This window comes from Mustelus asterias, chromosome 30 (assembly GCF_964213995.1).
Source record: "Mustelus asterias chromosome 30, sMusAst1.hap1.1, whole genome shotgun sequence".
Classification (NCBI taxonomy): Eukaryota; Metazoa; Chordata; class Chondrichthyes; order Carcharhiniformes; family Triakidae; genus Mustelus; species Mustelus asterias.
Window position 1 is genome coordinate 12398933 of NC_135830.1, and position 23659 is coordinate 12422591.

The 23659-nt window shown below is 44.3% G+C and overlaps 4 non-coding genes and 1 gene segment (V, D, J or C); 2 read left to right on the forward strand and 3 right to left on the reverse strand.

The window, feature by feature from the left end:
* LOC144481024 (Ig heavy chain C region-like) overlaps window positions 1-23659 on the reverse strand; it is a 369241-nt gene that overhangs the window by 246542 nt on the left and 99040 nt on the right.
* Window positions 2685-2757, forward strand: trnat-cgu (transfer RNA threonine (anticodon CGU)). The gene has a single exon. It is a non-coding gene; the product is annotated as a tRNA-Thr (tRNA).
* trnap-ugg (transfer RNA proline (anticodon UGG)) lies at window positions 6464-6553 on the reverse strand. The gene is given in 2 exon segments: window positions 6464-6499; window positions 6518-6553. It is a non-coding gene; the product is annotated as a tRNA-Pro (tRNA).
* trnak-cuu (transfer RNA lysine (anticodon CUU)) lies at window positions 16763-16835 on the reverse strand. The gene has a single exon. It is a non-coding gene; the product is annotated as a tRNA-Lys (tRNA).
* trnat-ugu (transfer RNA threonine (anticodon UGU)) lies at window positions 20721-20793 on the forward strand. Its single transcript has one exon. It is a non-coding gene; the product is annotated as a tRNA-Thr (tRNA).

Here is a 23659-nt window from a genome sequence, read left to right on the forward strand (position 1 = left end):
ATGAGGTCACAGGAGCTGAACACAAGTGAAGAAGGTGGATTTTGCAGTAATGGGTTGTAGGATGAAAGAAATATTGTGAAGGCAGCAGCAGTGGGGATGAAAATGAAACAATTATAGAAAGTTACAGTAGAGGAACAGCTTATTAGTCTTGGCATATTGCTTTGAAACAACAGTTGTGATTAGTTGATCAGGAATAAGAAAGAGACAAGTTGTTTCATACGAAATTCTATTTTCACAATTTGTCACCTGTCATTGAGCCTGGGCCTTGGCGGTTAAAGCCTTGAATCTGAACCACGAGACCACCCGCTCTCCAGCATCACCTGCTCAATGTTGGCTTGTCTATCATTCCTTGTGTCAATTAATCCACCTTGCCTTGCTCTCTACCACAGACCTTCACTTTTGTTGTTTTTACCGAGTGACACCTGACTTTGCAATCAGAAAATGCTGGAAATACTCAGCATATCAGTTGACATTTACCAAAAACACAAATTATGAAACGTTTCCCTGACTCTGTATTGAAAAGCATGCAGAAAGAATGTAATAATTGAAGTGGCGAGTTTGTTGTATGTTGTCAATGGCTGAACATATCACTGGTATTGAAGCAGATTGTGTCATTTTTCAGGTGAATCCCTTTGGTTCAAGTGTGCTTTCAGCGAGCTTAAAAATAAGAAAAGGAGCGTGGATAAAGCAAATTTTAAAACATGCTGTAACCTGCTGGTCTGATGGATAGAGTTTGACACTTTCACTGCTGTTTTGATTACAGGTCAGGATATGAAGATTTATTGCTCGTGTCCAAACCATGAAACACATTTCAGTTATTTCCCTGTCGAATGCAGGAATCCTGGTCTCGCCTCATGTCCTGCCCTCATTGAAGTGACGACCCTGACCAAATTCAACAGGAAGTTTTATTGTCATTTCTGGCGGGAAATTAGGAACCAGGCGAGGTTAAGGACAGTTTAAATCGTACAGGCCCTTCACTAAAGCTCATTGTGTTTCTGACTGGAGAAGATTTCTCTTTGTTGCATGGATCACTTCTCTGATTAACTGACGGAACGGACTCGAAGTACCCAATGGTTCATACCAAATTCTTTGCCTCTGAGCTATTTCACTAGCAATACCGTTAAAATACCTGGTGATCGTTTGCACTTCGGTGGTAGCGGGTCCGAGTGGTCCAAGACGTTGGGTTGAGGTTCCAGTCTTTGGGGAGGCGTGAATTCCAATTCAAACGCTGCTACAAGTGGTTTTAGTTCTGGATACTACGCTGGAGATTTTCAGCTGTGAAGAGGGACGAAATACACTGGGGCTGATTTCGCCTGAGCATTGAATGCTGAGGGCCGACATGATTGAGTGTGCAAAACTTTCAGGGACATGGATTGGCAGATAGGAATAGTCGTTTCCCCATAGCAGAAGGGTGAACAACCAGGCGGCATAGATTTAAGGTATGGAGAAAGAGCTTCAGAGAGGATCAGAGGGTGATGGCAATCTGGAACCCACTGCCTGAAAGGTTGTTAGAGGCGAGAACACCAACACTAAGAACACTTAAGAACCATTTAGAAGAGAACTTTAAATGCCTTGATATCACAGGCAGCCACATTCGCCACACCTCTGAAGAACAGCTCTTTTGTCCATGTGTGAACAAAGGCTGACTGGAGAAGGTTTCTCTTTGTTGCATAGTTCAGACTTCTCTGAGTAACTGTTAGCTGGTTACTGCGAAGTCAGTGCTTCTTGATACCATGTTTGTTGACCCCTTCTATCACATTCCTGATGACCGAGGGCAGACTGGTGGTAATTGTCTTGATTTGATTTGCAGCTTGGCAGGTAATGACAGTGATGCAGTTGGACTGAAACTGCTTGGCTCGGAGCACGGCAAGTTCAGGAGCACAACGCTTCAGTAAAATTGCTGGAAGATTGCCAGTGCCGGGAGCTTTCGTTGTTTCCAATGTATCCACAAACATCTTTGTCTTCCAATCAACGCTGCACTGAAAGTGATTGTCGAATAGTGGGCGCCGCGGTGGCTTCGCAGCGCCAGGGACCCGGCTTCAATTCCAGCCTTCGGTAATTGTGCGGCGTTTGCACGTTCTCCCCGTGTGTGCCTGAGTTTCCTGCGGGTGTTCCAGTTTCCCCCCACAGTGTCCAGGTGTGCATGTTAGGTGGATTGGCGACGTATTTGCTGTAATTGCTTATAAATGATAGATTGACTGTGTGACTATCTGGCAAAGTTTAGACAATGACATGAAATGAGGCAATGGGAAAATAGATGTTTATGGTCTAATTGCAAATCTCTCTTATGAGCTTTTCTAGTGGTCAGGATTAGGCGCCGTGCCCGGGATTGATTCCCAGTCACGGGGTGAACATTTTTTTGTTTAACTCTTCATTAAATCAAATTAGGCCTCACATCGTCTGCGAAGGGAGAAACAAGGGTTAATCTTCAAACTGGGTGAATTGTATCAGACGTGGAAAAGTCAGAGATGTAACAATAAGTATAAGCTCAGAAGAAGAATTTAACGGCAGGCACACGGCAAACATTGATCGTTTGAAGTAACTGGCACATGTCAAATTCTGCCCCTTTCTCGCCACATATTTTAACTCCCTGCTCTCCCGCTCAAACATATCTATTTCTATCTGAAAATGCAGTCTGTTCCACCGATTATTATACATTTATTCCAACGGAATTGCAAAGGGTTGGCTCCATGGCTCAGTGGTTAGAGCACTGGTCTCGTAAACCAGAGGTCGCGAGTTCGATCCTCGTTGGAGCCTTATTTTCAACTTTAGTTTATAGCCGCAAGTTACACTTGGTAATTTAAACGCTCGGTCGAATGCGGCCTTGATGTCAAGACCGATCACTCTCAGCTCACCTCGGGAATTCAGCTCATTTGCCCATGTTTGAACAAAAGCTCAAATGAGGACAGCAGCTGAGTCACCCTGGCGAAACTCAAACTGGGCTTTGCTGAGGAGGCCTGTTGATGACCCTGCCATCGTCTAATTTGGCGGTAATTGGCTAGTTGGATTTGCCGTGCCTTTTTTTGTGCAGGACATACCTGGGCAATTTTCCACATTGTTGCGTAGATGCCAGTGTTGTAATTGTTCGAGAAGAACTCGGCTAGGGGAGTGGTAACTTCTATAGCACAAGTACTTTTGCCGGAATGTTATCAGGCTCCATTGCCTTTCCAGTATCCAGTGCCTCCAATCGTTTCTTGGTATCAATTGGAGTGAATCGAATTGGCTGGAGACGAGCATTTGAGATGCTGGGGACTACTGGAGGAGGCCGAGATGGATCATCCAGTCGACACTCCTGGCTGAAGATTGCTTTGAATTCTTCAGGTTTATCTTTTGCATCGAGGTGCTGGGCTGCACCCATCAGTGAGGTTGAGGATATTTGTGCATTTTCTTCCTCCAGTGAGTTGTTTAATTGTCCACCACTATTCACGACTGGATGTGGAAGGACTGAAGAGGTTAGATCTGATCTGTTGGTTGTGGGATCGCTTACCTCTGTCAATCACTTGTTGTTTTTGCCATTTGGCATGTTCGGTAGTTTCTCCAGGTTGACACCTCACATTTTGGTATGCCTGGTGCTACTCCTGCGCCCCCCCCCTCCCCCACCCACACACACACACTTGCACTCTCCATTGAACCAGAGTTGATTCCCTGACTTGATAGTAATGGTTATTTGGGGTATATTCTGGGCCATGAGATTGCAGATTGTGCTGGAGTACAGTTCCCCTGCTGTTGGTGGCCCACAACGCCCCATGCATAACTAGTCTTGAGTTGCTAGATCGGTTCGAAGTCTGTCCCATTAAACACGGTGATAGTGCCACATAACACAATGGAGGCTATTCTCAATGCAAAGGCGCGACTTCGTCTCCACACGGATTATGCAGTGATCACTCTTGAGGATACCGTCGTGGACGGTTGCATCTGCAGCCGGTAGATTGGAAAGGATGAGGTCAAGTATGTTATTTCCTCTTGTTGGTTCCTTCACCAGCTGCTGCAGATCAAGTCTAACAGTTACATCTTTTAAGACCCGACCAGCTCGATCAGTATTGCTGCTACTGAGCCATTCTCGGTGGTGGACATTGGAATCCCCCATCCAGAGTACATTCTGCGCCCTTGCCACCCTCAGTGCTTCCTTCAAGTGTATTTCAACATGGAGGATCACTGATTCCTGAACCGAAGGAGGACGGTACCTGGTATCCAGTAAGAGGTTTCCTTCCACATGCTTAACCTGAGGCCATGAGACTACAGAGTCGATGTTAAGAATTCCCAGGGCAACTCACTCCCGATTGTATACCACTGCGCTGCCATCTCTGCTAGGTGGCGGCACAGTGGTATACAGTCGCTGGGAGTTCGCTGGGGCATGAAATTGACACTGTGGCGAAATCGTCCCACAAGATGCTGAAGTGATCGAATTATATAAAATTTTAAGAGGGATTGATAGAGTAAACGTAGACAAAATGTTTCTTCTTATTGGGCAATCGAGATCAAGAGGTCACAATTACACAAAAAAACAAAATACGATGAATGCTGGAATCTGTGCAAAAAACAGAAAATGCTTGGAAATCTCAACTGATCTGACAGCATCTGTGGGGAAAGAATAGAACCAACCTACTGTCACATGGATAGGTTAAGAGGCGGTAGATTTAAAACGGAGATGCTGGGGAACTACTTATTGCTAATGGTCGTCGATTTGTGGAACTCGTTGCCCCATAGAAGGGTGGAGTCTGAATCATTAAAAAGGTTTAAAGAAGGAGACAGATATATTTCCAACACAAAATGAATTAACAGATAAGGGGCAGTGGATTTGAGACCAGGGAAAGATCAGCCATGAACTGATTGAATGCTGGAGCAGGCTCGAAGCGCTGAATTTGCCTTCTGCTGATCTTAATTCCTATGTTCCTAAGTGTAACTTTCAATCTTCAGAACCCACCAACCACATCAATGAGGCAGATGTGCAACCTATCTGCCAAAATACCTGTTTTGGCAGATAAGGCAAAGGAGAATCCAAAGAGCATCGACAAAGACAGAAAGGGCAAAAGAGTAGGAAGGGAGAGAGTAGGGCCTCTTAAGGATCAACAAGATCATCTATGTGCGGATCCACAAGAGATGGGTGGGATCCTAAATGAATATTTCTCATCAGTATTTGCTGTAGAGAAAAGCATGGATGTTCGGGAACTTCAGGAAATAAATTGTGATGTCTTGAGGAGTGTACATATTACAGATAAGGAGGTGCTGGAAGTCTTAACGCGCATCGAGGCGGATAAATCCCGGGACCTGATGAAGTATACTCCAGGACATTGTGGGAGGCAAAGGAGGAAATTGAGGGTCCCCTAGCAGAGATATTCGAATCGTTGATAGTCGCAGGTGAGGTGCCTGAAGATTGGAGGGTGGTAAATGTTGTGCTTGTTTAAAAAGGGCTGCAGGGAAAAGCCTGGGAACTACAGGCCAGTGAGCCTCACATCTGTGATGGGTAAGTTGTTGGAAGGTATTTTAAGAGACAGGATCTACAGGCATTTTGAGACGGAATGACTTATTAGAGATAGTCAAAGACTTGCCTGGGCTTGCAAAATCTCACTAACTGTCCTGGCTGGAGACAATACACATCCCTTTAACCTGTGCTTAACCCTCTCTCCACTCAAATTGTCTGTACCTTTAAGACCTGATTACCTGTAAAGACTCGCATTCCAACCATTGTTTTGTAAATTGAATTTGTGTCTATATATGCCTTGTTTGTGAACACAACTCCCACTCACCTGATCAAGGGGCAGTGCTCCGAAAGCTTGTGGCTTGTGCTACCAAATAAACCTGCTGGACTTTAACCAGGTGTTGTGAGTCTTCGTACTGTGCTTACCCCAGCGGGCGGTGGTGGGGGTGGGGAGGAGGAGAACTGGGGGGAGCGGTGGAAACAATCCCTCAGCATGTACACTATCAAACAGTCTCGCCGTTGCAGACTTGTCAATGGGATCACTTTTTATTAGAGAGAAAGGGATAACCACAATGAATCTCTCCTCCAAGGGCAACTGTCTCATCAGAGCAATCAATCCATTGAACCTTCGTTACACAGACAGTGCGAGAATAGAGGGAAATAAGAACACTCGATGGAAAGTGGATAGAGGCACAGTGAGTGACTGAGAGTGAAAAATAATGAGGTCGTTACACAGAAACAAAGAGAGACAGATATAGACAGTGCGTGGGGGAGTCAGCCACATCGTATGAATGAATAACAATGTACACAAAGCCAGCGGCCGGAACCCACAAGCATTGGGTCCTCTGAATTGTTGACTAGGGGTAAAGAGAATGTCCAAAAGAATAGACAACTTTTGAAAGCATCTTGAATTGCCTGTGAGTGCGTTGTGTTGTTAGGTTCCTTGTGTTGTCAGTTTCCCAAATCAAACCGCAGGAAAACTCATCCTTCCGTGTGCACGGCAAAGAAATGAACAAGACTTTGCCATTGCAAACAACAGCAATGGGGCCCGTCCGGGATTTGAACCCGGGACCTCTCGCAGCCTTGCACATCATAACACCCAAAGCGAGAATCATACCCCTAGACCAACGAGCCGCTGTTGCGGGAGCTCAAATACGGATATTATATTGTCACACAAATCTGATCAGACAGCTGCACTGAAAGCTGAAAGCGCTGGAAAAACTAAGGACGTCAGGCAGCAAGTGCGCACAGGGAAAGGACTCTCTTCTTACACCTTCATAACCTTTCATTTTACCCTTTAAGCTTGTAAAGTTTGGAAATGTAGGAAGTTTTAAACAAGTGAAATCCAGGAGCTAGGAAACATAACAACAGGAAAGGGCCCTGACCGGGTACAATTCAAGAGAGATAAATGAACAACTTGTTTACAGTCCATGGTCTGAGCGTGAGGAAAGCAGAGTATCATAGAATGTTTGCACCGTAGAATGAGACCATTCACAAAATCTTTGAAGAAGTCACGTGTGCTGTGGATAATAGGGAGCCGGTGGGTGTACTGTCCAGCGATTTCACAGGAGCTGCAGTGATGAGGCTGGTGGATTTGGGAAATTGAGAGGAACACATGAGCAGCTTGTCTGACTATTTCACCTCATTGCCGCTTTCATGCTGCAGCGAAAAGTAATCCTTGTTGCCATTGGATGAAGGACTAACTTGTCTTCTACCTGAACAGAACATTTTGAAAGAGAGACTTGCCTCTGGTGGAGATAGATCTGAGATGAAAATAATGAAATATAAAACGAAGTAAATTAGGTTAAACATCCAACGTATTAGAAATATTGGGTCATCCAAACTATTAGAAATATTGGGTTGACAGTAAGTGGCATGAATTGATGCTGTGTTCGCAGATATAGAACTGGAACCCACCATCACACCGAGTGAATCCGCTGTCTGTTTAAATGTTGATCAAAGAAAAATGTTAATCACCTTGCACAATGGAACGTACGGTAACTCAGTCAATAAGCACCCTCCACTCACAAATAACAGAAAGGGTAAATTTCATCTCACAACTTTAAACTTCTTGCTATGTTCCGTACATTTACCATGAAGATTTATAAAGTAAGTGAATAGAGTTTGTGATGGTAAAAAAAATGTTCACATCCTTGGTGTACGTAAGCACAGTGACGGACACAGAGGAACAAACATAACCATAGACCACGCGAGACAGAGGACGAAGGAGAGACAAAACGGAGGTTAGACATTAAGGGAATATAGCTTAGGGGTCGGGCATTTGACTGCAAGTCAAGACGTTTCTGCATTGAAATCGGATTCCTCCTTCCGCGCTTAATAGATTTTGTTTTCAATCTAAACTGCCCTTCATTGGCTGGAAAGCGCTTTGTGACGTCCACTGGTCGGGAGAGGTTCTATATCAATGCAAGCATTTCATGACCTTCAATCCCAGTCCTCTGTTACTCAGCCCAATCAGTGGGAACAATCTGTCCCTCCCTGCTCTATCAAACGGCCCTTTTCCCATGTTAGGAGAAGGGATTAACCATTACACCACAACAACACTGTGGGGTAAAATAGTAAAACATACATGTTTGGATTTGTAAACGATGCCATCACTTGGTCTTTCTGTGTCAGATTTGGTGAAAATTGAATTGGCATCGAATTTTCAGCCAAGACTTTAACACTATGATTTAAGATGCCACGTGGGCTACAGATGTGTCAGTCTCTGTGGCGCAATTGACCAGCGCGTTCGGCTGTTAATTGAAAAGTTGGTGGTTCGAGACTATCCAGGGACGGCGCTTCCACTTTTTTTCTCTCCATCTGCTTTCATTGTCTCTCGGTTTTTGAGTGCCACTGAGTCCTTGGACAACACTAAAAAAAACTTATCGTGTGTTTCTGCCTCTACTGTTAGCCGACGTTAGTTTGTTGAACATTTATCTCTCACATATTATTTGTAACAATTTATATATTTCAAATATTATTAAACTCAATAACTGAACTCGAAACTTCAACCCATGTTTGACCTTGGGTTTCCATTTTCCTGCTTTCCAGCCAATGAAGGACAGTTTAGATTGAAAACAAAATCTATTAAGCGCGGAAAGAGGCATCCGATTTGAATGCGGAAACGTCTTGACTTGCAGTCAAATGCCCGACCCCAAAGCTATATTCCCTTAATATCAATGAGCTATACCCCCTCAGGGCATTTTTGCAATCAATGATGAAGTACAAACTAACAATTTGTCTGCTCCAATCCAGTTCATATACAACAACGATCTAGAATCGGGGAAAAAAATTTTAAAATGTTAATTTCAATTATGTTTCGACCTTATTTTAAATCGGGGAGCCTTTCGTACATGAAATGAACATGTTAACTCCTACAATCCAGAAGCTCTGCTCATGACCAATGTGACCGGCCTAGAATATCAAACAGTGCAGTCTGATTGCAATTTAAATCCTTGCTTTGTAGAATTATAATTCTGTTGTAAACCTTAGCCATGTGGCAGAGTCATTCATCTAACATAAGATTTAGAAAATAGCATTTGTCCCGAATTTTATCCCTTTCTCCATGACTGCAGTTGCAGAATATTATTCAAGCATTGGGGAATTGTAAATGCCACATGGCTGTGAGATAATGTGATTCCTTAATATTTAATAACACTTAGAGATGGGACAGCTGTTTTGAAAAGGTATTATCAGTTTTTTTGAACACAATAATCAATATCCTTCAGGAACACAGGTGACAAATGGAAGTGTTTCGAATTTGATGCGCGTCCACAGATTCTGGCAAACCTGCGGAGAATTTCCAACATCTTATGCTTGTATTATAAATACAGGTTTTAGCAGAACATAAAACACACTGCAAGACGGCAACGATAAATGAAATAGTCCCACAAGCTGTTCACGTGTAAATTTTAATTTCCGAAACCAACCAATCTCATCAGTACTGATCCTGTGAAACTTACCTTGTAAAACACGGCAGGCATTCATCTCTCAATGAACTGAAACGCCTCAAATGTGAACTCTCTGCTCTCAATCTCAGGACTTTGCAATTATAAAAACAGCATTCTGGTGAAAGTTTAACTCAGTCCTCACTCCACTGATCTTTGCCGACTTACTGTGTATTTCCCTCATTGAACACATTTCAGGTTGGGACAGACAAATTCCTGATATATTGGCAGCGCTTTGCAGCCTATCACTGTCCTTCACTATCTGTGTTTGTTCTTGAACTGTTGCCCATGTGACATTTCCAATTCGGACACAAATATAGATCTAACTCCACTGCTTCTGACAGAGCTGTTTTCGATCAGGAAACAACTCAGGTTTGTTAAATGGAATATCAAAAACTTTAAATCTAAGCATATTGAAGCCGATCAATGACCCTGAAAGCGCCAAATCCTAAGCACTGGACCATGAGGATTTCATTCTCCTGGTTCTCCCATAGACTGAATACAGGAATTCCACAGTGCCAATTATTCACAGTCGCATTCTCCTTCCAGTCTTGTGCACGTTGTTCAGCTTTGAAATTATTCATCTTTTCACATTAGCTTCCAGTGTGATGAAAGCAGAGCAGTGATAAGCTGAAGGTTTTCAACAGATTTACCACAATAAGGTTTATAACAAACATTACTCTTTGAATGTGGTGAGCTGCAGTGAAATTTAATGCAGTCGAAGGTAACTCACTCATTCTGACAGTTGGTACCAGCAATTGCAATGTAAGTATGATGTCGAGATACCAGCGTTGGACTGGGGTGGGCACAATAAGAAGTCTCACAGCATCATGTTAAAGTCCAACAGGTTCATTTGCTCCGATAATAAAATCAATTTGCTTTATTTTATCAGCGCCCGGAAAGCTCCTGACTCCAAATAGACCTGGTGTTGTAAGACTTCCTTATGTAAATATGAATTGTTGTGGGTAATGGACAGGATTGTGGAATGGGGCAGATTTTTCCTTCTTCCTGTTCAACCTGCCACAAGTATCTCTCCCGTTTTCGACCAGGAAGCAACATCCACTCTCCTTAATTCATGTGTTGCACGAGAGCAATGAATCATCATTCCCTAACCGTGAATCGAACCCAAACCATGGCAGTTAAAGCAGCGAATTCTATCGACAGAACCAACACGGAAATTGAAGTAACCTGAGCATTATTGAGCAATTGTGGGCGTGTGTGTGCGTGTGTGATTTGGGAGAAAGGTCACGTGCCCTCGGGTAATCCCTGATGAATGAAGCCTCCGACCTCTTTATCGCTGAGCGTTTTGTGTTCTTGAGAAATCGTCCTCTGGAGCTGATGCAATGAGGCCAGGAGAGTAACTCACTGCACCGTCTGCAATGTGATTGCGGTGCGATTTGCTGAAAGCTGTTAATTTTATAAAAATAATCTTTTTGCGAATTGTAAATGAAATGCCCTTCAGTACCCGGTAAGAATTCTCACAACACCAGGTTAAAGTGCAACAGGTTTGTTTGAAATCACGAGCTTTCGGAGCGCAGCTCCTTCATCACTCACGCTGAGGATTCACCACATTTTTCTGTCTTTGAATGAAAGCAATAGATATCTCGTCAGTTCCCCGATATCCTGAGTGTACGACACTGATTTCAATAGTACACTGCTTTAAATGTTTGTTTTCAATGTGAAATTAAGTAGTTTGATTCCATGTGAAGGATTTAAACTTACACTCTTCCGGAAAGATTGTGACATAGTGGTAAAATCAGTGGAGTATGAATCCTGTGGCCCAGGCTCACAGGTCACGATCCCAAAGCAGTCTAGAACTGAAACGGAAGTGAAAGCCAGTCTCAGTAATGAAGCTTTGTTTTCTGATTGTCATGAAAACACATCTTGCAGAAGGAAATCTGTCATAAAGAACAAAGAACAAAGAACAGTACAGCACAGGAAACAGGCCCTTCGGCCCTCCAAGCCTGTGCCGCTCCTTGGTCCAACTAGACCAATCGTTTGTATCCCTCCATTCCCAGTCTGCTCATGTGACTATCCAGGTAAGTCTTAAACGATGTCAGCGTGCCTGCCTCCACCACCCGACTTGGCAGCGCATTCCAGGCCCCCACCACCCTCTGTGTAAAAAACGCCCCTCTGATATCTGAGTTATACTTCGCCCCTCTCACCTTGAGCCCGTGACCCCTCGTGATCGTCACCTCCGACCTGGGAAAAAGCTTCCCACTGTTCACCCTATCTATACCCTTCATAATCTTGTACACCTCTATTAGATCTCCCCTCATTCTCCGTCTTTCCAAGGAGAACAACCCCAGTCTACCCAATCTCTCCTCATTGCTAAGACCCTCCATCCCAGGCAACATCCTGGTAAACCTTCTCTGCACTCTTTCTAACGCCTCGACGTCCTTCTGGTAGTGCAGCGACCAGAACTGGACGCAGTACTTCAAATGTGGCCTAACCAGCGTTCTATACAGCTGCATCATCAGACTCCAGCTTTTATACTCTATACCCCGTCCTATAAAGGCAAGCATACCATATACCTTCTTCACCACCTTCTCCACCTGTGTTGCCACCTTCAAGGATTTGTGGACTTGCACACCTAGGTCCCTCTCTGTTTCTATATTCCTGATGACTCTGCCATTTATTGTATAACTCCTCCCTACATTATTTCTCCCAAAATGCATCACTTCGCATTTATCCGGATTAAACTCCATCTGCCATTTCTCCGCCCAATTTTCCAGCCTATCTATATCCTGCTGTATTGCCCGACAATGCTCTTCGCTATCCGCAATTCCAGCCATCTTCGTGTCATCAGCACACTTGCTGATGACACCAGTTACACCTTCTTCCAAATCATTTATATATATCACAAATAGCAGAGGTCCCAGTACAGAGCCCTGCGGAATACCACTGGTCACAGACCTCCAGCCGGAAAAAGACCCTTCGACCACTACCCTCTGTCTCCTATGGCCAAGCCAGTTCTCCACCCATCTAGCCACTTCTCCTTGTATCCCATGAGCCTTAACCTTCTTAACCAACCTGCCATGTGGGACTTTGTCAAATGCCTTACTGAAATCCATATAGACGACATCCACGGCCCTTCCTTCATCAACCGTTTTTGTCACTTCCTCAAAAAACTCCACCAAATTTGTAAGGCACGACCTCCCTCTTACAAAACCATGCTGTCTGTCACTAATGAGATTGTTCCGTTCAAAATGCACATACATCCTGTCTCTACGAATCCTCTCCAACAACTTCCCTACCACGGACGTCAAGCTCACCGGCCTATAATTTCCTGGGTTATCCCTGCTACCCTTCTTAAACAACGGGACCACATTCGCTATCCTCCAATCCTCAGGGACCTCACCCGTGTCCAAAGAAGCGACAAAGATTTCCGTCAGAGTCCCAGCAATTTCATCTCTCGTCTCCCTGAGCAGTCGAGGATAGATGCCATCAGGCCCTGGGGCTTTGTCAGTTTTAATGTTCCCTAAAAAACCTAACACTACCTGTCTTGTAATGGAGATTTTCTCTGACGGGTCAACACCTCCCTCCGAGACACTCCCGGTTAACGCACCCCTCTCCTTCGTGAATACCGATGCAAAGTATTCATTTAGGATCTCCCCTATTCCCTTGGGTTCTAAGCATAATTCCTCTCCTTTGTCCCTGAGAGGTCCAATTTTCTCCCTGACAACTCTTTTGTTCCTAACGTATGAATAGAATGCCTTAGGATTCTCCTTAATCCTGCCTGCCAAGAACATCTCGTGACCTCTTTTTGCCCTTCTAACTCCCCGTTTGAGTTCTTTCCTACTCTCTCTGTATTCCTCCAGAGCTCCATCTGTTTTCAGTTGCCTGGACTTAACGTACGCCTCACTTTTCATTTTAATCAGATCCTCAATTTCCCTGGTTATCCACGGCTCTCGACCCTACCTTTCCTATCTTTCCTTTTTACAGGCACATGCCTATCCTGCAGCCTTATCAATAGTTCCTTAAAAGACTCCCACATGCCAGACGCGAACTTACCCTTGAACATCCTCTCCCAATCAACATCCACCAATTCCTGCCTCATCCGGCTATAGTTAGCCTTCCCCCAATTTAGCACCCTGCCCGTAGGACAGCACTCATCCTTGTCCATTACTATCCTAAAGTTAACAGAGTTGTGGTCACTATTTGCCACATGTTTCCCTACCGAAACTTTGACGACCTGACCGGGCTCATTTCCCAGAACTAGGACCAGTATAGCCCCCTCTCTAGTCGGGCTATCTACATACTGTTCCAAAGAACCTTCCAGTACGCATTTTACAAATTCCTCCCCGTCCGGACCCCCAGCTCTAAGCACTTTCCAGTCTGTGCCAGGGAAATTAAAGTCCCCCACTACAACAACCCTATTCTTTCTGCACCTATCCAGCATCTCCTGACATATCCTTTCCTCCACTTCCCGTGGGCTGTTCGGTGGTCTGTAGTACACCCCCAGCATAGTGACTGCACCCTTCCTGTTTCTGAGTTCCACCCACAGCGACTCAGTACATGACCCCTCCAAGTTGTCTACCCTCGGCACCGCGGTAGTATGCTCCTTAACTAATATCGCTACTCCCCCACCTTTTTTAGCCCCTCCTCTGTCTCGCCTAAAACACTTATACCCCGGAATATTCAGCTGCCAGTCCTGTCCTTCTTTTAACCAAGTTTCCGTCACCGCAACCACATCCAAATTCCGCATAAGCATTAAGGCCTTAAGTTCGTCTGTTTTACCCGTTACGCTCCTCGCATTGAAGCAGATGCACTCCAGACCTCCAGGCCCACTCAGGTCATCCTCCTCCAGAGTGCTCCTCTTCTTAGCTAGCCTTGCCCTGGCCCCCAGCTCAACCCCAGCCTCAGTATTTACTGACCTACTGTTTTGTTCCACACCCCCCTGCCACACTAGTTTAAATCCTGCCGAAACACTCTAGCAAAACTCCCAGCCAGGATATTTGCTCCCTTCCAGTTGAGGTGTAACCCATCCTTTCTGGACAGTTGCCATCCTGACTTGAAGATTTCCCAGTTATCTATGAATTTAAAACCCTCCCTCTTGCACCAGTCCTTTAGCCACGCGTTCAACTGTAGAATCTCCCTGTTCCGAGCCTCACTTGCACTAGACACCAGGAGCAGTCCAGAGATTGCTACCCTGGAGGTCTTACTTTTTAGCCTAGCACCCAACTCCCTGAATTTCTCTCGTATGACCCCCCTGCTCTTCCTACCTACATCATTTTCACCAATGTGTACAATCACATCCGTTTGACTACCTTCCTTTTTAAATATGCTTCCTACCCTCTCGGAGACATCCAGTCCCCCGGCACCAGGGAGGCAGACTACCATCCTGGATTCTCGTTCAGTCCCACAGAAGCGACTGTCCGTGCCTCTAACCATTGCGTCCCCCACAACTATCGCTCTCCTAAACCCCTTCTTTCCCTTCCGGACCCCTGAGCCTGTCTCCGTGGAGGCGATCTGGTCCTCGTGGCTTACCCCTGGAGGGTCATCCCCCTCCACAGAATCCAAAACAATATACATATTTTGGAGGGGGACAACCACAGGGGATCCCTCCACAGACTGCTCACTCCCTTCCCTTCTCCCATCTGTTGCCCATCCCTTTCTTTTATGGGAGACTGCCACTGGGGTACTTTCTGGCACATCACCCTTCTGACTATTACCCCTCCTAACTGTGACCCACGTGTCTTCCTTCCGAGACCCTGGTGTCACTACCTGACTATAACTTTTATCTATTAATCTCTCATTTTCCCGAACTAAACTGAGTTCATCGAGCCTCAGCTCCAGCTCCCTTACACGATCCTTCAGGAGTTGCAGTTCCACACATCTGGCACAGATATGGACTTCCGGGAGGCAAGTTGTCTCCAGGAACTCCCACATCCCACACCGAATGCAGTATACTGGCCTCCCACTCATACCAGTCATGTCCTTTTTAGTTTTTGGGAGATAAAACAAAAAAGGGGGTGTAACAGAAGAAAAACAAACAACTTTCCTCGCCTTCGCCGAAGCCCTGTGAGCCAAAGCCCTTATAACTCACACTCTGCTTCCCACTCACTCTACAGCCCGCTCCCGACGCTGCCCGCTGTATACTGCAGCCTCCCTTTTATACTTCACACGCTTAAAAAAACCCTTCCCAAACTCCTTAGCAGCCCACTTCCAGTTTTCACTTTAAAGTTAAAATTCTACTGCAAAAGTAAAGGCCAAAAAAAACACACACTTAGCTGACTAATTAAATAAATAAACAATTCAATTAATCTCTCACCAGCACTGCTGCCTCCAATCACTCCCTCTCAGCTTGCTCCAGTGGAACAATGAGGGGGAACCTCCCAGGTAACTGACTTTTAAAGTTAAAATAAAAACCCTTCCTAGACTCCTTAGCAGCCCACTTCCAGTTTTCACTTTAAACTTAAAATTCTACTGCCAAATTAAAGGCCAATAAAACAACCACACACTTAGCTGACTAATTAAATAAATAAACAATTCAATTAATCTCTCACCAGCATTGCTGCCTCCAATCACTCCCTCTCAGCTTGCTCCAGTGGAACAATGAGCCTTCTCCTTCATCCTTCTACTTTCTGCCCTCCATGGGACTCCAGAGGAACGGCAATGTGATTGACTCTTAACTGCCCTCAGAAATGGCCCAGCAAAATACGCAGTTCAGAGGGAAATAGGGATGGACAACAAATGCGGGCATTGACAACAAAATATATATTGCATTAGCAGCATTTCAAGAAATAATTAATTCTCATTTTGTTTCATTTCATGTCAAACAGGGTGACATAGTCTGGTGTCTTAATATTTAAAACCTCAACCTTTCAACTGTTCAAACAGGTAAGATTCAGTCAGAGAAAAGTGAACCACTGTGATCGAAAACTAGGTTTTGTAGTTGCTGCGAATCCCACCTCAAAACAGAAAATGCTGGAAGCACTCATCGGCTTCAACAGCTTCTGTGGAGAGGGAAAGAGAGTGAATGATTCAGGTTGCTGACCTTTGACCCTAACTGGAAAAAAGTAGTGATTGAATGGTTTACAAACAAGGACAGAGTCAAGTAAAATAGAGAGGGAGAGGAGGAAAGAACAACGGTCTTTTGATCGGATGGAAGACTGGAGTGTTTGAATTACGATGGAGATGATTATTGTTCCCACTGACACAATCTCGCAGATCTGGGTTTAAATCTCATAATTAATAAGAACAAAACCTCTCGCTGAGTTCAGCGCTGAATTCCCCGCCTTCCAGTGAGCTGGAGGCAGTTTTCAGTCAGAAACCCACAACTGTGAGATAAACAACGCAGAAAGCAGAAAGACTCAGTTTGAGCGGTGACACTTCTGGAGGAACGGAGATCGGGAATTCACCCAGGAATGAGGCAAAGTTTAAAAATCAATATCGCCCAACGTGGGGCTCGAACCCACGACCCTGAGATCAAGAGTCTCATGCTCTACCGACTGAGCTAGCCGGGCACATGCATTCAAATCATTTCCATAACCTAAAATGAATGGCGACAAATACGGTTTTTCCAACTGGTGTCTTCAGCTTGTTCCGTTTTCAAACTACAATTAATCCACCGACAGGATCCCCAAATTCCCTATCCATTCCTCTCAGTCATTAATTACATTATTCACATCTTCCAATTCTTAGCTTCACCTATCCCAAATATTCCAAACTCCTCTTACATCATTCTCCTTATTTTACTTTGTTCTTAATAATTTATCTCGGGGTGGAGGGAACTCAACACTTACACTGTCTAACTGTTTCCCAGTTTCAGCCTTTTCAATAAGATCACCTCTGATTATTCTTAACTCCAGAGCGAACAGACTCATCCCACTGATTCTCTCCTCGCAGGAGAAACGCAGAAATCAATCCAGTGAACCTCGGTTACACACAGACAGCGACATAGTGGACAGAGCAAGGAGCAAAAGATGTCAACGTAATAAAAACATAGTCAGATAGTCTGAGGGAGATATATCGAGACAATTAAAAACAGAAATAGCGAGTGGGGTAGAAATCCACAACCCACGAATGAATAACAATAATCACACAGCCAGCTGTCTCAACCAACAAATATGGGGTCCTCTAAACTGGTGAACAGAGATAAAGTGAATGGCCATAAGCGTATTAACCTTTTAATGTCTTGATTTTCTTGTGTGAGTGTTGTGTTGATAGATTGCCTGCACTGTGTGCTCAGGTTCTCAAACCAAACCCCACCGTTTGCACTGAAAATACATATATAAATCCTATGACTTGTCCAATACGAAACAACAGCTGATTGAGGGATCGAGCCCGGCATGTGAACCCGAGATCGCTGATACGTTTGTAGATGTTTACTCGCCAGGTCTGAGTCATACCTCTCGTCCAACGAGCCGCTGCTGAGGGTGCTGTTCAATGAAAATATTTCCATTGACATCCAAAGCTGCTCAGGCTTCTGCAGTGAAAGGTGAAAATGCTGGAAAAACTCAGAAAGCCAGACAGCTTGTGTGCACAGGAAATCAAATCTTATATTTTAGCTCCATAACCTTTCATTGGGAACAACTGGGAATTTTAAGAAATGTAGGAAGTTTTAAACAAGTGTTATCCAGCCGCATAACAAGAGGGTGTAAATCAGGAGAGATTAAATGAGGGAAACAAAGAATTTTAAAGTAATTAAACCACAGAATGGGGCCATTCCTAAGTCCCTTAATGGACTCAGTTGTGGTGTGGATGAAGGGGAACCTGTGGATGTAATGTACATAGATTACATTGGAGCCAAAGTGATGAGTTGGTGGGTTTTGAAAATTGAAAGTTACACGTAGGAACATAGAATTCGGAGCAGAAGTGGGCAAATTCACCCCTTCGAGCCTGAACCGTCATGCAATCAGTTCATGACTGATCTCTCCCTGTTCTCAAATCCACCTTCCTATCTGTTCCAATATCCCCTCATCCCTTTAATTATCAGGAATATGTCTGTCTCTTTCTTGAAATCATTTAATGATTCAGACTCAACCGTGCTATGGGGCAATGCATTCCACAAATTCACGACCCTCAGTGAGAAGCAGTTCCTCCTCATCTCAGTTTTAAATCTACCACCTCTCAACCTATACATTTGACATGGTGTTCCCGATTGCGCGTAAGAAAAAAGATTTTACTTTCTTCAATCCTATTTAGAATTTTATATACCACGATCACTTCAGCATCTTGTGGGAGTATTTCACCTCACTGTCGATTTCATGTCCCAGCAAGCACAATCGGAGTTGTCATTTGCTGAAGCAGTCACTTATGTTCCATCCAAACTGGACACATTCAGGGATGTATGGTAAGTCATATTGAAAAACACAGTTCACCCGTGACGCTGGGATTCCAGTGGGTTGTATTCAGTACTCCCCAGTGTTGTTTGTTTTCACTTCCCGCTCAGGAAACGATTATTTATAGCTCGCGGCAAACTATTAAAAAATAACCTGATTTACCATCTGATCGAAAGCAGATCTACTAATATCAGCCGAGTGAGTTTTGCAAGTCGACATCACAGCTGGAAATGTCACATGTGCAACAGGTCAAGAACAAACACAGTAGCAAGAAAGATGGTGATAGGCTGGAAAGCGCTGACAATAGAGATAGTGATGTAAGGTAACATTTGGATGGTAAATTGTTCAGGTTTTGGCGTTCACACTGAATTATTCAACTTTTCCCTCACTCTGCAACGAAAATATTTGGAAAAAGTTCTCTCCAGTTTCGAAGTGAAATTAATAACCGTAAGTGGAATGTCTGTTGTACGTTGTCACTGATTGAACGTGTCACTGGGCTCGAAACAGAAAGTGCCATGTTGCAACAGAGACTTGCTTGTGGTGAATGTAGTCTGGCCTGGCGCGAAAAGTAAAGCAACACATGCAGTGTGTGTAAAGCAAGTTGTAAAACAGGCGAAAATCAGCTGGTCTGGTGGTTAGAGTCTGACACTTTCACTGCTGTTTGGATTGGTGGTCAGGTAATGGAGATTTGTTTCTCTCATCCAAACCGTAAAAACAAATGTCAGTTATTGTCTGGTGGAACATATAAAACACAATCTCGCCTCGTGTCCTGAAGTGAAGACTGAGCAAATTCAAAAGGAGGGTTTTTTTTGTCATTTCTGGCAGGATATTGGGAACCAGACAAGGTTAAGGGCAGTTTAAATGGTGCTGGTTCTTCACTGCAGCTCATTCTGTTTCTGACTGGATCTGATTCCTGCTTGTTACACAGTTCAGGATAAATTGATTCAGTGAAGGAGCAGGCTCCAGCCAACTGATGGACTGTCGCAGCTCCTTTGCTGCTAATTTTAATTACAATACCAGTAAAGGACACAGTTGCTGACGTGGTAACGTAGCCGAGTAATCTCAGCCAGTAGCTGAAAGGCCAGTTACGATGGAGTGGTTGGTTCGACTGCAGCCACTGCCAGAATGGGCTTGCGTTTTGGTCCCTGCAGTTGAAGTCCAGCATTTCAGATTGAATGCAATAATTTGTGTTGTGTCGTATTTGCCCTGAAGAAAGAGGAGCGACATACCAATGGAAACAGTTGTTGAGGTAAAGGAACGAGTGCGGAAGGAGTGGAGCAAATTATCGTGGATTCTGGAATGGGAAACAAAAAGAGAAAATGCTGGAAAACCTCACCAGCATCTGTAAGGAGTGAAGAAAGCTGGCATTTCGATTCCAGATGACCCTTTGTCAAAGCTGGGAAGAGTGGAGTTGCTCCAATAGAGAATACAAACGGGAACACCGGTTGAATGGTTGTCTGTCGAAATAAACAGCAGGATTGCAAACATTGAGACTGCAGTCCCGGCCCAGGGGATGTATTGGGATTTTCAAACTGAGGTTCAAATCCTGTCATGAGAGCTTCCCGTCATTCCTCATTGTGACTTTTTTTAAATTGAAAGTTATTGGAAATGAAGCAATGGGTGCAGAGATGATCAACTCCTGCAAAATTGTCACATCAGCGTCACTGAGGGTCCAGTGATCAGCGCCGGCGCCGTGACGCGTTTTGGATTCCCAGTCACGGAGTGAGTACATTTTTGTTCATTTCTTCATTTAATAAAAGCAGCGTCCGTGAAGGGAACAACAAGCGAAATCTTCCAGCTGGATGAACTTGTATCAGAGATGGAAAAATCAGAGATGTAACATTGACGATAAACTCTGAAGAAGAACCACATGACACACACAACATACATGTCAAGTACATACACAATAAACATTTCAAATCATGTCACTTTCAACTTCTATCTTTTAACTTCTGGCTCTCCACCTCAGACATTTCCACATTCATCAAAAATCTCCGACCTCAAACCCGATCCTGGTCCTCGATCCACGGATAATGCTGCACTTTCTGGAAACTTGTTGCAGCATTTGGTTCCATAGCTCAGTGGTTAGAGCACTGGTCTTGTAAACCAGGGGTCGCGAGTTCAGTCCTCGCTGGAGCCTATGGGCGAAGTTTAGCTTATAGAAGCTGTCGGAAAGGGGAAGAAAGTCCCGAAAAATAGAGAGCTTTGATGAGTGGAGGCGCAGATCGGCTGTCGCTTTCGAAAGTGAATAGATATTTCCTTCTTGGTAAAAAAAATAGAAAGAGCAAGACATATTTGAAGAGCTGAAAAAGGTAAGTGTCGATATTGAGCAGAGAATAGATGCGTTTGTACAAGGAATGCATAAAGCTGGCCTGTAGGTGCAGGCAATGATTGGAAGGAAAATTGCATTTTGGTGTTTATTGACGGCAGACTGGAGTCCAAGTATAATGAGGTGTTGCTGAAGTTGCACTGGGTTTTGTTGAGACCACATGTTGAATATTCTGTGCAGATATGATATTCACATTTAATAAAGGATATGTTTACATTGGAAACGGTGCAGATAAGGTTCAGCAGATGATCCCTGGGATGATGAAGTTGTCGTATGATGAGAGGCTGAGTAAATTGGGCTGAAAATCTCTGGAGTTTGGAAGAATGAGAGGCGATTTCATTAAACCTACACAAGTCTGATTGGGTTTGACAGGGTGGAGACTGAGAGATTTCTTCTGCTTGTCGGGAAATCTAACCCACGGCAGTACAGTCTCAGGAAAATGGGCTGATCATTTCGGCCTAAGATAAGGAGAAATTACTTCACTGAAATGGTTGTGAATCTTTGAAATTCTTTATGCCAGACAGTTATGGAAGCTCCATCATCGAATACATTTAAGGTTGGGATAGACAGGTTTCGGGCCTCTCGGGGAATTCAGGGTCAGGGATATGGGGAGCTGGTGAAAAACTTAGTTGTACCCCAAGATCAGACATAACGGTACTGAATTTCGGGAACACGCTCGATGGACCGAGTGGTCTACTCCTGCTCCGATTTATTGTGTTCATGTGGATGATCAAGCTAATAATTCATGTTAAAATAAAAACAGAAAGTGCTGGAAGTTCTCAGCAGGTATTGCAGCAAATGTGAATCGGACAGAGAGTTAAGGTTCTGAGTCTAATATGGCTCTTTTTAAACTAGCAACTGAGTGTGAGTTACAACAATTAGCACAATATCGAGACAGAGAATTGAATTGAATCCAGGCAGTGAAAGCCCTGAATTTAAACTCCTGTATTATTTCTGCAATAAACTTGTTCTGGAAACTTACCTGCCAATTGAAAGTGTGGAGGTTTGAGAGCACCCCGAGCCAAATGGACTCCCGCTATTCCTGTTTCTGCTTATATTCCCGACACAGATTTACTTTGTTCCCTTCGGTAACAGTGAAATATTGTCCAAACTTTGTCAGTCTTGCCGTTATTCAGTAAATTACCATACTGTTATGATACATAGGCTCATCCCCTTTATCTCACATCGTAATCTGGAAAAAACTATTTGTGAAACTGCGAACTGTTTTTTATAAACGTTCAGAGGTTTATTAATGATAAAAATTCCTGTCACTCACTTTGAGTGAATAATCAACAAGCTATTTTATTCAAATAACCAAGAACATTAAGTAAACAAGTAAAACATGTCAATTAAGGTACGGTTCGACTGAAATGCTGTTCAAATAATACTAGGAACATTCATTACCAATACTGTAATAACAGAATTTCAGTCACTCTCAAAGAAATTATACAAACAGCCTCGATGGGATTCAGAAGATTTTGGAGTTCTGCAGTAGTTGTGCGATCTGTAAGGTCTTTCTAACTCCGTATCCTTCGGTTAGATAGTTTTCTTAAGCGAATTTTAATCTGTCAGGGGTGGAGAACTGCTGCAGAGGCAAATGTTTTTTTGACTGGCTGCCCTGACCTCTGGAGATGGTCACCCAAGATATTATCGAGCGATGGCTGTTCCTCTGGCCTTTTTTTACCTGATGTGGAGATGCCGACGTTGGACTGGGGTAAACACACTGAGAGTTTTAACAACACCAGGTTAAAGTCCAACAGGTTTATTTGGTAGCAAATGCCATTAGCTTTCGGAGCGCTGCCCCTTCGTCAGATGGAGTGGATATCTGCTCGCAAACAAGGCACACAGAGACAGAAAATCAAGTTACAGAATACTGATTAGAATGCCAATCCTGACAGCCAACCAGGTTTTAAAGATACAGACAATGTGAGTGGAGGGAGCATTAGGCACAGGTTAAAGAAATGTGTATTGTCTCCAGACAGGAGAGCCAGTGAGAATCTGCAAGTCCAGGAGGCAAGCTGTGGGGGTTACCGAAAGTGTGACATGAATCCAATATCCCGGTTGAGGCCGTCCTCTTGTGTGCGGAATTTGGCTATCCATTTCTGCTCAGCGACTCTGCGCTGTCGTGTGTCGTGAAGGCCGCCTTGGAGAACGCTTACCCGGAGATCAGAGGCTGAATGCCCGTGACCGCTGAAGTGCTCCCCCACAGGAAGAGAACAGTCTAGCCTGGTGATTGTCGAGCGGTGTTCATTCATCCGTTGTAGTAGCGTTTGCATGGTTTCCCCAATGTACCATGCCTCGGGACATCCTTTCCTGCAGCATATCAGGTAGACAACGTTGACCGAGTTGCAAGAGTAGGTACCGTGTACCTGATAGATACTGTTCTCACGTGCGATGATGGCATCCGTGTCGATGATCCGGCACGTCTTGCAGAGGTTGCTGTGGCAGGGTTGTGTGGTGTCATGGTCACTGTTCTCCTGAAGGCTGGGTAGTTTGCTGCGGACAATAGACTGTTTGAGGTTGTGCGGTTGTTTGAAGGCAAGAAGTGGGGGTGTGGGGATGGCCGTGGCGAGATGTTCGTCTTCATCAATGACATGTTGAAGGCTCCGGAGGAGATGCCGTAGCATCTCCGCTCCGGGGAAGTACTGGACGACGAAGGGTACTCTGTCCACCGTGT